This window comes from Phalacrocorax aristotelis, chromosome 2, assembly GCF_949628215.1.
Source record: "Phalacrocorax aristotelis chromosome 2, bGulAri2.1, whole genome shotgun sequence".
Lineage (NCBI taxonomy): Eukaryota > Metazoa > Chordata > Aves > Suliformes > Phalacrocoracidae > Phalacrocorax > Phalacrocorax aristotelis.
The window spans coordinates 68,420,006-68,433,735 of record NC_134277.1 but is presented as its reverse complement, the minus strand read 5'-3'; positions in this window follow the sequence as shown (position 1 = coordinate 68,433,735).

The following is a 13,730-nucleotide window of genomic DNA, read 5'->3' as shown; positions in this document are numbered from 1 at the left end:
GCACTTGGCTCTGGGGAGAACAGAACAAGTGGAGTTTATTATAAAAATGTAATCTGTCAGTTTATGTTTTCCCAGAAGTTATGTAGGGACTGTCAGCTCCTTGAGCTAAGTCTTGTGTTTGGCACATTCAAAGGCAACGGAGGTATTCTGGAAACGGGGTGGTGTTGGGGTGGCAGACACAGGAGTCACCCATAAAGTCTCTATTTCGCTGTGACACAAGTGTTTCAATCCTCCTGCTTGACTCTGGTGGCTCTGCTCATAGTCAGTGTTGGGAAAGGCATTTTTTCCCAAGGATGATAGACAGACATCCCAAAGAGCCTCAAAGGGGCAAAGCACACATACAGAGCAGATCTGGACTGGCATTATGAAAATGCAGAGGCAAAGAAATCCCTCCTCCAGCCATTGCACTTCCCTGTGAGAACCTTTAGCATGCAGATGTGACAAATTCATGCAATGACTGTGTTGACGTTTTGATCTGGCTGCACTGATTCAGCCCGTTCCTGCATCTCACCTTTGCTGTCTTGATCTGGCAGTGCTGCCTCACTTATCAAGAAGTACATCTTGCTGACTTCAGAGCTGTTTGCAGGCAGGTGCTCAGGCCCTGGCAGGACATGCAGCAGGGCGTGCGTGCCATCCAGGAAGCTGTGCCCCTGAGAGGATGCTCCTTCTGCCAAATACAGGAGCTCCTCAAACATGTGCAGCTACTGATGAAATAGCAAAATAAAACAAGCTAGCTGAGACCGGTTTCTTGATTTAGCAGGCTGTGTTATGTAATCTGGAGAGGAATTTAGCTGAGGAGCCGTATCTTCTTCCTGAAAGATGGTATTTTCTTAAAGGTGCCAATTTGATTAACTATATGCTTGCCTTAACCCTGGGAAAAAGTGATCCCTCCTGCAACACTACACCCTTTCTGGCATACCCCTTCTCATCTGTCACACAGCTACAGGTACGGTGACAATGGAAAGATACGTAAGTTCCCTACTTTTGGCGAAGGGTGACAATGACGATCACATTAGTGTTCTTTCATAACAAAGTCTAATCATCGTCAGACAAGTTACAATCAAGGTTTTCCTTCCAGCCTCGGTCCCACTGCTGGTTTGAGTAGTGTATCATTAGAATGATTGGGTAACAGATTCATGCACAATGCCGGAATTAAACTTGACCTGTCTAATCATATCATAAATAGCAATTGAAGGTTGGGATTTTTTCAGCTGTCAACCACAGATCCCATCTAAAATGTGTTGGCATTGGGGAAACAGTTGTAGTTAGTGAGGGGAGGAAATAGCAGAAAAGGCATGCAGAACATTGAGATACACAAGTGAGTTATCTTGTACCTGTATGGTGTGCTCGTTTAGGAAAACACCTGGGGAAAAAAATTTCAGGGCATTTGGCAACTGGGTGGCTGAAGATGAGTGCTTCATACGGGACATCTGCAATTGGTTTGACATAACTTGGCAGAAGGTTAACTGGCTAGGCCTGCCCTTGTCAGTGTTTGTCAACAGTCGCAGCAGTTGCCGAGAGAGAATTCCCCGCTCTGTACGCAGAATAAGATATAGCTGTCCCATCTCACACACCACTCTTGAGTGGTGAGTATTGTACAAGGTCAGACAACCATCTGTGGAGCTTTAGGAATGAAAAGACATGGGAAAGTGCAATAATTTAATAAAGTGTCAGAACAAATAACATAAATAGCCTATACACCATGTAAAAGTGTAATAGAAACTAAAACAAGAAACAACTTCTTCTCGGGTTCTTCTAAAACTTATCCAAATTCCCTGGCATAGAGTGTGATAGAACTGATCCATCTTGGTACTTTGTGAAGGAGTTCACTTGAGGTCTGTAACAACACATTTTATTGTTGAAGTCATTGCCCAGTAGTTTAGGTGTGAGAAAAGTGAAAAAAACAAGTGAGGATTCACCATACTGTGGTGTTTTTAAGGTGATTCTTTTAATGTAAGTCATGAAAAAAGGGAAAGTAGGATTAAACAGAGATAGGAGACTGCAAAATCTGTCTCAGTTTATGATGGATAATATCCCCAAAATTCCTGTGAGTTAGTGTAAGTGCATAATGCATCATATGTTGTTATGATATGTTATTCCAAAATATAAATATATTCTAAAATGTATACATATATATGTGTGTATATATGTGCGTGTGTATACATGTTTATATGTATATGTTTTTCCAAAAGGAAGCATTAAGAATATAAGCTATTATTCCAGGTAGCACCAAAACAACCCAAACAGATCAGCAATATGGTACTCAAAGTCTTCTTTATCTCTGTAGTTGGCGAAAGTTCATATTTCACTGGAAATAGTTAAGGAAAATACTTTTTTTTTTAAATTTAGAAAAAAAGTAAGAATTTTGAAAGTATAATTCAGAACTGAGGAGTATTTTCCTTTTAATTTCAGTGTTCTTTTAAAAAATATTAAGGATAATTACTATTTAAGGATTACTAGTAGTGACAGATAGAGCTAATGGTATCCATTTAGGAAAACTCTCTTCTTTCCCAGTGCAGAGTGTCTCCCATTTACATTGTAGTGCTCAGACTGTCAATATTATTTCATTACAACACAAATAAGAGATATATGAGTATTACAGTTGTTTGGTACTAGATAGCAGGAGTCCTAAGTGATATGACAGTAAAATTAAACCATTTTTCAACTGTTCTATTATCACATAGGCAATAACAGTGCGTATGCCAGGAACTATATATGAACATGTGAAGACAGTGTGAAAATCTCTGTATAAAACATAGCCATTAAAATAACATTTTAAATTAGACTTTAAAATAACATTCAGATTTTGAAAATGTGTGTAATATTTGCATTTAGAAATAGGAAATTTTATGGAAAATTGATTTCTCTCCCCTTCCTGAACTATGTCACCAGCAATCTTTGATAAAAAGACATCCCACTAGTTCTTGACTTGTGTGGGTTTTAAAAGGGATCGATGATCTGCCTGACTTTGCAGGCTCCTTCTTCAAGCAGCCCTGAGGTGAACTGTGGCTGAAAGGCTGCTGTCTCTGATTACTAGTTTGTGCACCATGTGGGGTGGTCTAGTTGTCCCAACAGACAGGCCTCCACTTCCATACCTGCAGGTGCACCTGTGGAGGAAGGCTGAGGAAAAGACATATGCCTAGCACAGATTTTAGGCTTCTCTTGGGCATCAGCCTCAGTGAACCCTAGGAAAGAATCAATGGGTTCCCATTCCTCTGTTTGCCCAGGTTCAAACACAGTTATGCGGAACCAAAAGTCAGACCCTACCTGCGCCCACTGTTTTTGCTTGACTTCTAAGACTGGAGAACCATGGAGACTGCTTTTAAGCCTCTCTGTGCTCTGGACCATTGGTAGGTGCTCTCAATTGCTTGTTGTCTTTGGTAATTTCACCCAGAAAGACAAAAATATTTTAAAGTTTAAATTTATGCCTTCCGTAAAGCCAGTGTGTGTTCAGTCTTTAAAGTAGTAGTTTTCCACCTTCTTTTCTTTTTTTTTTTCTTTTTTAATTTGTGTGTAAAGCCAGTGTAAAACCTTGTGTGGCCAGTTTACACCTGCAAGCTGACAGTGGGCTTGCTTGTCATGGTCACCTTTCGCAGACCTCTCAGAAATAAGCCGTAGAGCAGGAATCTGCAAAGCAAAGGTAGAGAAAAATGCCTTACTGTAATGAGAAATTAGTGGAGACAGAAGATACACAGGTTCCCATCTTAGACCGAGCAAAACGACATTGCTGGCAAGCTACATTCGGCAAAGAATTATTCCTTCTCCCATCAATTATTTAGAGTACATACTGCGTTTTCAGTATAGATGTGCACAGATCCAAACTAAATAGAGCTTTAGTCACTAGGGCATCCGAGTAATACCACGATGCAACTGTTAAGCAGTAATAATAGGGCCCTAACTACAACTGGTTTCCCATTTGCTAGATGCAAATATTTAAACCTTCTATACCCAGTGAACACATTGGGCACAACACAGAGAAAATGATGAGCCCAGATACATTAGGTATGTAATGAACAAGGATAACACGCTGAAGTGGATGAATTTCAAGTGCGACCAATAAAAATAGGCTCCTTGTGTAAGTATTTTTAATATATTCAATACTAGCAAGACGAGAAATCACATAAATCAAAAGTTAGCCATTGCAGAATGAAACCTGCTGCGGACAGAGGAATTGTAATTTTATAGGCAACATTGAATTCAGTTCCAGGAAAAATGTACACCAACTGTAGCTGTCTTGACAACCCCATTCAAAGAGCTACTCAAGATGGAAGCTGTATGAACAAAAAGCTTTCTGAAACCGTAAAAGCAGCGCTCTGAATCTAAGGTGAAAAAGCTCTAAATTACTGGGACGTGTCAGAACCTGTCAATTTATTAACAGGTGCTTCTAAATCAGGATAAGGAACAAAATATCGAAACCTTCAAAAGTAGCATAATGGAACTGTTCTGACAAGGGAGAGAAAATACGCGCCACAGGACTGGGACTTTTGCTAATGATCTTTAGAAGGATGTAGGTGACAGAGCAGGTCGCAAGCAGCTGATGTCAATTTTTCAAAACAGTAATTGATTTTGGGCATATGGGACCAGAAAAACTTTTGCAGTGACTTTCTGAGGAAACGTTTTAGTCAGGAAGAATAGCTAAGCAAAAGTAAAGGTGCTGTTTCTGCCTTACCTTGCCTTTTGTTTAGAAAGTATAAAATGCTATCATCAACTCAGAATTTTCCTTTCCCACGGAGATGTGTTAATATTTTACTTCCAAGGATCGGCATGACTATAGCTTGTTACAACAGACAGCCTATGCAGTCTGACCTGACGTTAAGGGGTCACAGCCGTTACTTCAGAAGGCTTTTGGCCAGTGGGTTAACAAGATGTAGCTTTAGCTGAGTGTCGATAGCACTGATTCTCTGCAAAAAGCTGCTTATGACATCTGAATTACCAAATCAGCAAGAGCAAAACTGAGAATAGATCACTACCTGGGAGTAGATCACTCCTAACAAAGCTGGGAGTAGGATTGCTTGCATGGGATGATGGAAGTACTGAGGCAAGTCCCAGGTCAGTTTGTTGAGAAAAAGAATGCGTAACCACCACAAACATTAGTTCAGCAGCAAAAGGTGTGCCTGACAGAAAGGGAGGAGAGTGTAAGGGTGAAGGAAGGAATAAACGACCTACCTGGACTCTTTAAACATGGTGGAGCTTTAAACGAATCCTGACACTTGTTTGCTGATAGCGCAAAGGGGATCCTGACCTGATGCATGAATTCTGTCAATGAAGTGCTACCAGTTAGGTTGAGATTGGGGTAAACTGCCTGCCAAGGTACATGGCAGCTTTAAGCCAGGTGCCACGAACAGAGCAAAATAGTTATGGAGGAAGAACGTAGGCAGGAGGCAGGCAGGAGGGTGCAGTGAGCTGCGCGGCCATGTCTGTCCTCAGATGATGTGTGACTTTGGCTAAGCAGGCCAGCGAGTACTGTGGGGCTGGAGGGGGCTTTTCACCCCTGCTGACACTGTTCTGCTTTGTTGAAGTGCTTCAGTCCATGCTGGAATCCATGTTTCCCCTCCCTGGCAAGTGCCCTAAGCCATTCACTAAAGAGTTATTCTCATGCTCTCTGACTCAGTGAATATGCAAGCATTGCAAGCAAAGTGGAACAGATCCAAAAGGAGAGATTGAGGCAAAATGGCCTCATAAGGCAATCTCCTTGCATTTAGGGCATGCTTCTGAGGCTGTGGTCCAATGATGCGGTGAGTCCAGTTCCATAGGACTCCATAGGAGGAGTCCTATGCGATCAAATACATCCCAGCTAGATTTGTATTGCAAGCGCTCACACTGGTTCCAAAAGCGTTGATGGGTATCTTCAACAGCCAGCTTTGTGCTGACTGAGGCTGGCTGTTGTCTTGCAGCCAGCAAAAGGTCAGTGTAAGGATAAAAGCCACATAAAGACCAGTCACATGGTAGGTTCAAGAGAAAAAAACTTGAGCGATCCCCTCTGGCCTGGATCAGATCGGTACTGCTGGCATATGTACTAACTTGTACAAGTCTAGGATTGATCTGTAGATTCAGGGGTACGAGATGTGTTCTCAGTGTCTCTGAGAGTGATTGGGACAGAGAACAATTATTGTAGAGTGGATTACTGAAGATACTTGCTCAAGAGGGGAGATCTTTTGTTCAGACTCTGATCAAGTGACTGTCAATTTATTGCAGATGGAAGACATTAACAACACGTGAACCTGAGAATACCTCGTCTCTTATGTGGTGATTTTACTAGAGCTTGTTGAACTGTTTCCTTCAAAGTTTTAAAAGGAAAATTGAATCCCTTCCCTGCCTCCCCCTTCCCTCGCCCCCCCCATCTGTTTTTCCTCTTGTTCAGAATGCTTATGGTTTTCAGCAGAAACAGAAGAACACTGACAATCCCAAACTCCATCTTCTGCTGAGGACTCAGGGGAATCAAGCACTTTAGTTTACATACCATGTGCCTATAACTGGATGCTCCATGCAAACAGCTGCTTACCCTCTCCAGTGCTTGGAGAAAACTTGCCCCCTTTCTCAAAGGCTACACAAAATATATACCATTTGCTGTGTATTTATTAAGAAATAATGGTCTCAGCAAAGGACACTTCCTGGGGATTAGTGACTGGCTAGGTGAGTAGATGGCCTGAGATTTTTAATTAAAGGTGCAAGCTTCCTCTGTTCTGGCATGTTAACTTCCATTTAAATTAGGTTCTATTGAATTCAGACGTTTTTAATGGCGTGAAGTTCACCAGTGCTGACAGGTCTGTGCACCCCAATTTAGTGGGTGGCAATGCACTCTAGAAAGACAGCTTTCAACTCTTTCATCAGTGCCAAAGCATTACTGCTGTGAATGTGGCTGAAGACACCCATTGGTTCTGCTGGGGCCTTCAGAAAATGTTAACAGGTTCATTTGTGGTAGTGAGGGAGTTGTTTTCAAAGTTGTGGGTGTGTGAGGTTGTACCAGAGGATCTTTACTATTCAGAGTCTACACTGAACCCCATCACGGTCCATCACCTACGTAGAGATGGGTTTATGGAAGGAATGATAAAAAGAAAGTATATGGAAACCAGAGATGTGTCTTGCCTGAGAACCACTAGAAGCAGCTTCCTTATGTGTTGAATGGGCCGTGTTAATAGCTGTGGCATAAGAACAAGCTAAATTAAAGCTCTTTGAATTTGTTTCCTTAAAAGCAAAAGAAAATGCAACTCTTACAAGTTTTTGTTGTTGAAAATCAAAGATCTTTGCCCTGCCTGAGCAGAGATTACGCTATACACAACCTTTGTTCCAATCAAAGGCTAAATCCCCGAGGGCCAGCAGCAGAGCTGCTGCCAAAAGCAGTATCTGTGTAGCTCAGTCAGGCCTGGAGTGGAGACCTGTTGGTCACAGCAGAGATCCATTGAACCCAAAGCAGGAACTCTAGAGTTACCTCTGTTGGGCATGAAAATGTTGCTACAGCTCCATTGCACACCTGCCTTTCCTTGCTGAGCTGGGCCATTCTTTCTTTCTTTAATTTGTCTGAAGCTCATGCATTATCTCCCTCTAGTACTCATTAGCAAAACAAAAGCAGGATCAGGCCCTAAATTTATGGAAATGAAATGCTGTCAAATCTGTTTAACTCCTCTAGGACTTTTTCACAACTTTATTATAGTTGCATCAGAGGCTGCTTTGTTAGGAAATAGTAACGCCTTTTCTGCTCCCCCACCTCATAGCACTACTGTACAGAAACTGATCTGACAGCGAGCAAAAATACACTATTGGAAATAAATTTGCTGTTATGCTGAAAGTCAGTAATGAAAGCTCACTGAAGATGGTGGGTGAGAAAGCTTCCTTTCCCTAAGGAAAAGCCTAATACCCTCTTTGTGGGACATGCTCACTGAGACCCCGGGAGCCACACCGTACTTACCGCACCATATATACTACGCTACCGCACCATACATACTGCACCACACATGCCTGGCAGTGCTGAACTGCGGGGGCTGAGGCATTTCTCCAGGATCTAACTGCAGGCACAGGGGACAAGGTGACATATGATGAAACAGAGGGATTCAGAAAGTGGCAGCAGAAACATCAGAGAAGCAGACAGAGGAAGTAGCAAGGACACACCAGAACCAGTGAGGAAAAGCCTCATAGCCTGACCCTGAGAGAAAGCTAAGAGAGAGTGAGCTTGAGTTGTGGCTCAAAAGAACCTTGAAAGTGTGAAAAGAGAAAACACTGCATATTATTTTCACTCCTGCTGTGCCCAGAGTAAGGGGACATTGTGTACATTCTTTCTAAACAAACAGAAGCACATTAAAAAGCCCAATTCACTCCCTCATCCATTTGTTCTCCAAACATAAACAACCTGTAGCGACCCTGAATATTGGCTAACCACCCGGGTCAGAGAGGGTAACCAGAGGTATATTAATAAAGGGAGCTTTCTCCTCAGAACCGATTTTGTCTTTTCTTGCCTCTAGTAAAAGATTTTAGTCCTTGTCTGTGATGATATTGTCATTAGCATTGTCATAGCAACTGATAAACAAGGAGAAAGAGATGTGTAACAACTTTTTTTAAAAAAAAACAACAACAGGCAGTCCCAATTACTAACAGGTAATTCAGTGACTGAATTTAGCAAAGTGGTTGCACAGTAAGTGGGTTTATCTTTAAACATAATGCTCTTTTCCATTTTAACTGAGCATAAAATTGTATCTTTAAAGGATCGACAAAAAGCAGGGCTTCATGCCTTTTGAGCAGTTCCATGTGACATATGGTCTTTCCAAGCAATAGTTTTATCTGCTGTGCACAGTAGCAGCAGATTTGAGCTAATGTTCCTGTGAAAACAAGTAAGGGTTTATCCAAAAACTGAAGAAGGGGAGGAGAAAGGCACCTTTGCCCTGCTGTACAGAAAAAAACAAATCATATCTTACGTCAAACTTATGACATACCTCTATAAATATAGTGGCTGCTGGTAGTGACTAACTTCAGCACAACACACTGAGCGGGGCTGAAGAGGACTCAGTGACCTGTTTGATTCCCTGCCCACCAGTGGCGCTCCTAGACGTGCTTCAGCCATATGCTGCCCTGAAGCCTCGGAGGGAGCAGGGTGGCTTTCTGGGCCAGGTGGGGTGTCGCTGCCCAGAGGGGCTTAGCCCCAGCCTTGCTTGTGTGACCAGGTCTCCAGTTCCCAACACAGGTGCTACAATCAGCATCGAGCACTAGCAGAGAGCACGTTTTTGCTTGTTGCCAGATGAGTCACATGGAGTGCTGAAGAGGACCCTGTCTCCTTGCTCCCAACCATGCTGCTTCATGCTGGAAGAAGGGTCGGGGACTGTTTACTTAACAGCTGGGCAGCAATGAAGGGCACGATGAGCCTCGTAGGCAAATACACATGCCCTCTGTTTATTTGAGCACACAGATCTGGCCAAATATTGGCCTGAAATTATTTTCAAACTCACTGCTACGTCAGTTGAGGATCACTGCCACTGACTAGCGCTAGAAATAATCCCTGTGAATTAATTGGTGCTGGCATTACAAATGCAGGAAGAAAGCAAAAATTAATGGATTGCAAAACACTTCTGTATCTAAAGGATTTTGCCATAGTAGTTGTACACACACAGAACAGAAATAAATAAACATATGCTCATACAGTTATATTCCTGCATGCACACACATACACATTTATATTTACATTTACATTTATATATTTATATGTATAATCACATTAAACAACAGGTAACATGGCAGGGAATATTGAATTGTAAAGGAACAAAGTTGGAAAAAAATTTCCTGTGGCTCCATAGCACCCCAGAAGGCATGTTTTCAGAAAAGCTTTCAAGGTGCTTGAATGGCTCTATGATGCTTTTGAATAATGAGTGATTTTTCTCCCATTCTTGCAACAAAGCAATAATTTGTAGGTTGAGTTCCTCAAGGCCTTCTCATCAGCAAGAATGAATTCTCTCCATTTTGAAGTCTTTCATGAGCACTTCTCCCCACTCACCCCCCCACACTGCCTGTGTCTCCCTCTTATCCTCAAGCGTAATCGACAGTTTTACTCCAAATTATGTCTGAAGTTCAATGAGATTATTTCTGGGAGGTAGCTGAGATCTCTGTGTAGCAGTCAGGCAAGATTTTCAGAACTGACCTGAGGTTTCACGGTTGTGGCAATGTTGCAGTTTTACACAACTCTGATCCCCCCTGGAGGACATGGAGAAAGGTGTTGGTTCAGGGGAACATCTGCATCAGAACTGAGGCATTAAGAGTGCAGCCTGTGGATTGTCCCAAGTCCTAAAACTGCAGGGGAAACAGGTACATATTTGATTTGAGACCTGCCACTACACTTAAGAATAGCATCTGCCTGTAGTAGAACAACATAGTGGAGAGTAGGAAATTACTCTTTTGTGTTCTATACAGAGACAGAAGGAGCAGGCAGAGGTATAAAAGAAATACGTACAATTGGTGATAACTAGAGATGGACAGCTGGCCTTATGAAATAGCAGGAAACTGCAGCTCCTGAAAGCGTCTTTCCATCTCTGAGTTTCACCTGGGACAGTGGCACCATGCAGAGTCGCTAACCCCAGGATAGTAATACCAGCCCTTAAATACTGCATGCTTACAAAGGACACGGTGGTGTACACACGGCACACACTGCACACTGTATGCTGCAACAAAAAAAGTATTTGTGCTGACTCAGCAGACTAGGTAGCAAATGCAGCTTTAAAAATAGCTCTTTCTCAATAAAGGATAATCAGTTCTTGCCTTTTCTCATTGTGTGAGATACACTATAGACTTTATTCATTAGATGACACTCCGCAAGTTGAAATAAGAAACAGGAAAAATAAAGATGGCAATAGGGTTGTAAATTCAGCTTGTATGTCAAGGAAAAGACAATAAACTGATAGGCTTTCTGGAAAAATTGCTGGTTCTATATGCCATTCCTAGAATAAAAGTAACAGACATTCAGTATACCAATGTCTGCAAGGTGTAGCTGAAGCTGTGACTGTCACAGAGTCACAGAATGTCTGAGGTGGGAAGGGACCTCTGGAGGTCATCTACTCCAACCCAACTCCTCAAAGCAGGGGAAGCTCGCACTCAGTCCTCAGGGCTGTGTCCATTGAGGTTTTGAATCCCTCCAAGGTGGAAAACTCCACATCCTCTCTGGGCAATTTATTCTAGTGTTCAATCATCCTCACAGTAAAAAAGGGGTTTCTGGTGTTTAGGAGGAATTTCTTGTATTTCAATTTGTGCCCCTTACCTCATGTCCTGTTGTTGGGCACCACTGAGAAGAGTGTGGCTCCAGCTTCCATGCTATTTCCCATCAGGTGCTTATACACGTTGATAAGATCCCCCAGAGTCTTCTCTTCTCCAGGATGAAGAGTCCCAGCTCTCAGTCTCTCCTTGTATGTCAGATGCTCCAAACCCTTAATCATCTTTGTGGTTCTTCACTGGACCTGTTCCAGTAAGTCCATGTCTCACTTGTACTGGGGAGTCCAGAACTGGACCCAGCACTCCAGGGTGTGTCTCACCAGTGCTGAGCAGAGGGAAGGATGACTTCCGTTGACCTGCTGGTGATGCTCCTCCTCATGCAGCCTAAAGGCTGTTTGTCTTCTTTGCCATGAGGGTGCATTGCTGCCTCCTGGTCAACTTGTTCACCAGGACCCCCAGGGAATTTTCAACAATGCTATTTTCCAGCTAGTTGGTCCCAGCCTGTCATGGCGCATGGGGATGTTCTTTTCCAGGGGCGGGACTTGGCATTTCCCTTTATTTAACTTCATGAGAATCCTGTCAGCCGAGTTCTCTAGTGTGTCAAGGTCCCTTTGAATGGAGGCACAATCATCTGATCTAGAAACCACTCTTCCCAGTTTTATAGCATCTGCAAACTTGCTGAGAATGCATTCTGTCCTACCACTCAGGTCGTTAATGAAGATGATAAATGGTACTGGTCCCAGTGCCTTCTTCTGGGGTACACCACTAGTGGCTGGCCTTCAGCTGGACATACCAGTGGTCACAGGCCTTTGAGCCCAGCAGTTCCACCAGTTTACAGTCCACCTCACTGTCCATTTGTTTACTCTGTAATTCATCAATTTGTTGGATGTTATGCAAGTGATGTTGCGGGAGACGGTGCTGAATGTCCTGCCAAAGCTCAGAGAAATGACATCCACTGCTCTCCACTAATATGCCAAGCCTGTCATCTCATTGCTGAAGTCTACCAGGTTGGTCAAGCATGCAACAACTTCAGTATAGACCTTGCTGGCCTAATAGAAGAGAGCTGAATAACTTCTAAGGAATAATATATCTGACTTCCTGATCACAAAATGTCTCTGAGCAGACTATGCAGAGTGTCCCTATGTCCCTTCATCCTGTCCCCGCCTCCCCTCTTCCCCCCCAAAATGTATTTTACATCCTGAGATTGGAGTTATTCTGGGTCTGCATGTCATTTGCATGGTTTTTTATAATGTTGAGCTAATGTTCAATACCTTAGCTGATCTGTGTGGCTATTTATTCATGTAACATGCTTTGGTTCCTTGGTTAATTGTTAGAATGAGGTTTCAAGTACATCTGGTCAAAACTGGCTTTCAGCAAGTATTGATATGCAGTGAAAAACCATGGTATTTCTTGTATATCACTACTTTTTTACTGGGAAATTCAAAGAAACTGAGATGTGGACTGAAGACATTCACTAACAGTGAGTAAGTAACATAATGAAAAAATCCTGAAATTTTAATGGAGGTCAAATATTTAACAGAAAGACTGTAGCTTGATGTTTTATTTTGCTGTTCTTAGTGTCCAATTTGTCAAGATACTGTGCAAATCCTGGGGACACTGACAACCTTTCATGTTTATTCCCTCAGTGGGTTCCCAGCTCCTTGGTTCCTTGTGGAAGTAGACCCCTAGAAACAGAAGATAACTAATGGACCCCAGTCTCGTTAGCTGCCTTGCCTTGTGCCACTCTAGTGGCCTTGCTTGGAGTGGGCAGAACAGCTGGACTTAGGGGCAGGATCCAGGCTACTCTCTCTTTCCTTTTCCAACCTTTTCTTGAGCATAATAGCAACTTCTTTGGGCTGAGTTTGACAGGGAGGAGTAGAAACATCTGTATCTCCTCTAATTCTTGATATCTTTGCAACAGCTGTCAGTTTTAGTTTGTTCATTGATCATTCAGTTGAGCAAGAGCAAGAAGATGAAGGACCATTCACCCCTTGATGTTGTTAACAAGCCTGTCAGGCTTTGACAACTTGAATGAAAGACATTTTGTAAAATTACGAGTGAAATTTTAAATGTCTTGTTGAGGCATACCACAAAATCCTTTGCTGTCAAATGAGCCCTTGCAGAAACTTTTTTTTTTTTGTGCCTGACTCAGCACTCTGCTCACATCAGACCCATCAGGTTTTTGGAAATTTCTCTTTTTTAGAGTGGGCATGCTCAGCAACATTAACACAGCATTAACACTCAATTTACCTGCTGATGCTACTATTGCACATCAGTATTGTCATTTGTGTGCACACAGCAAAGGGGCAAGAAAGTTTAATGAAGCCTCTTTGAAATGGACAAAGCTTCTGTTTCCCTATCGGTATCACCACCTGATTCAAACCTGCAATATTTTGCAACCAATTCAATGTACTTTTTCTCCCTGCCACTAAGTGGTCCACGTGGATTTTAGGTGATGCTTTAGTCCCACAACAACAAATAGCGTGTGTGTGTGGTTTTTAATGACTTTTTACTACAGCCATATCCTGACCTCACACATTTTGCAAAGG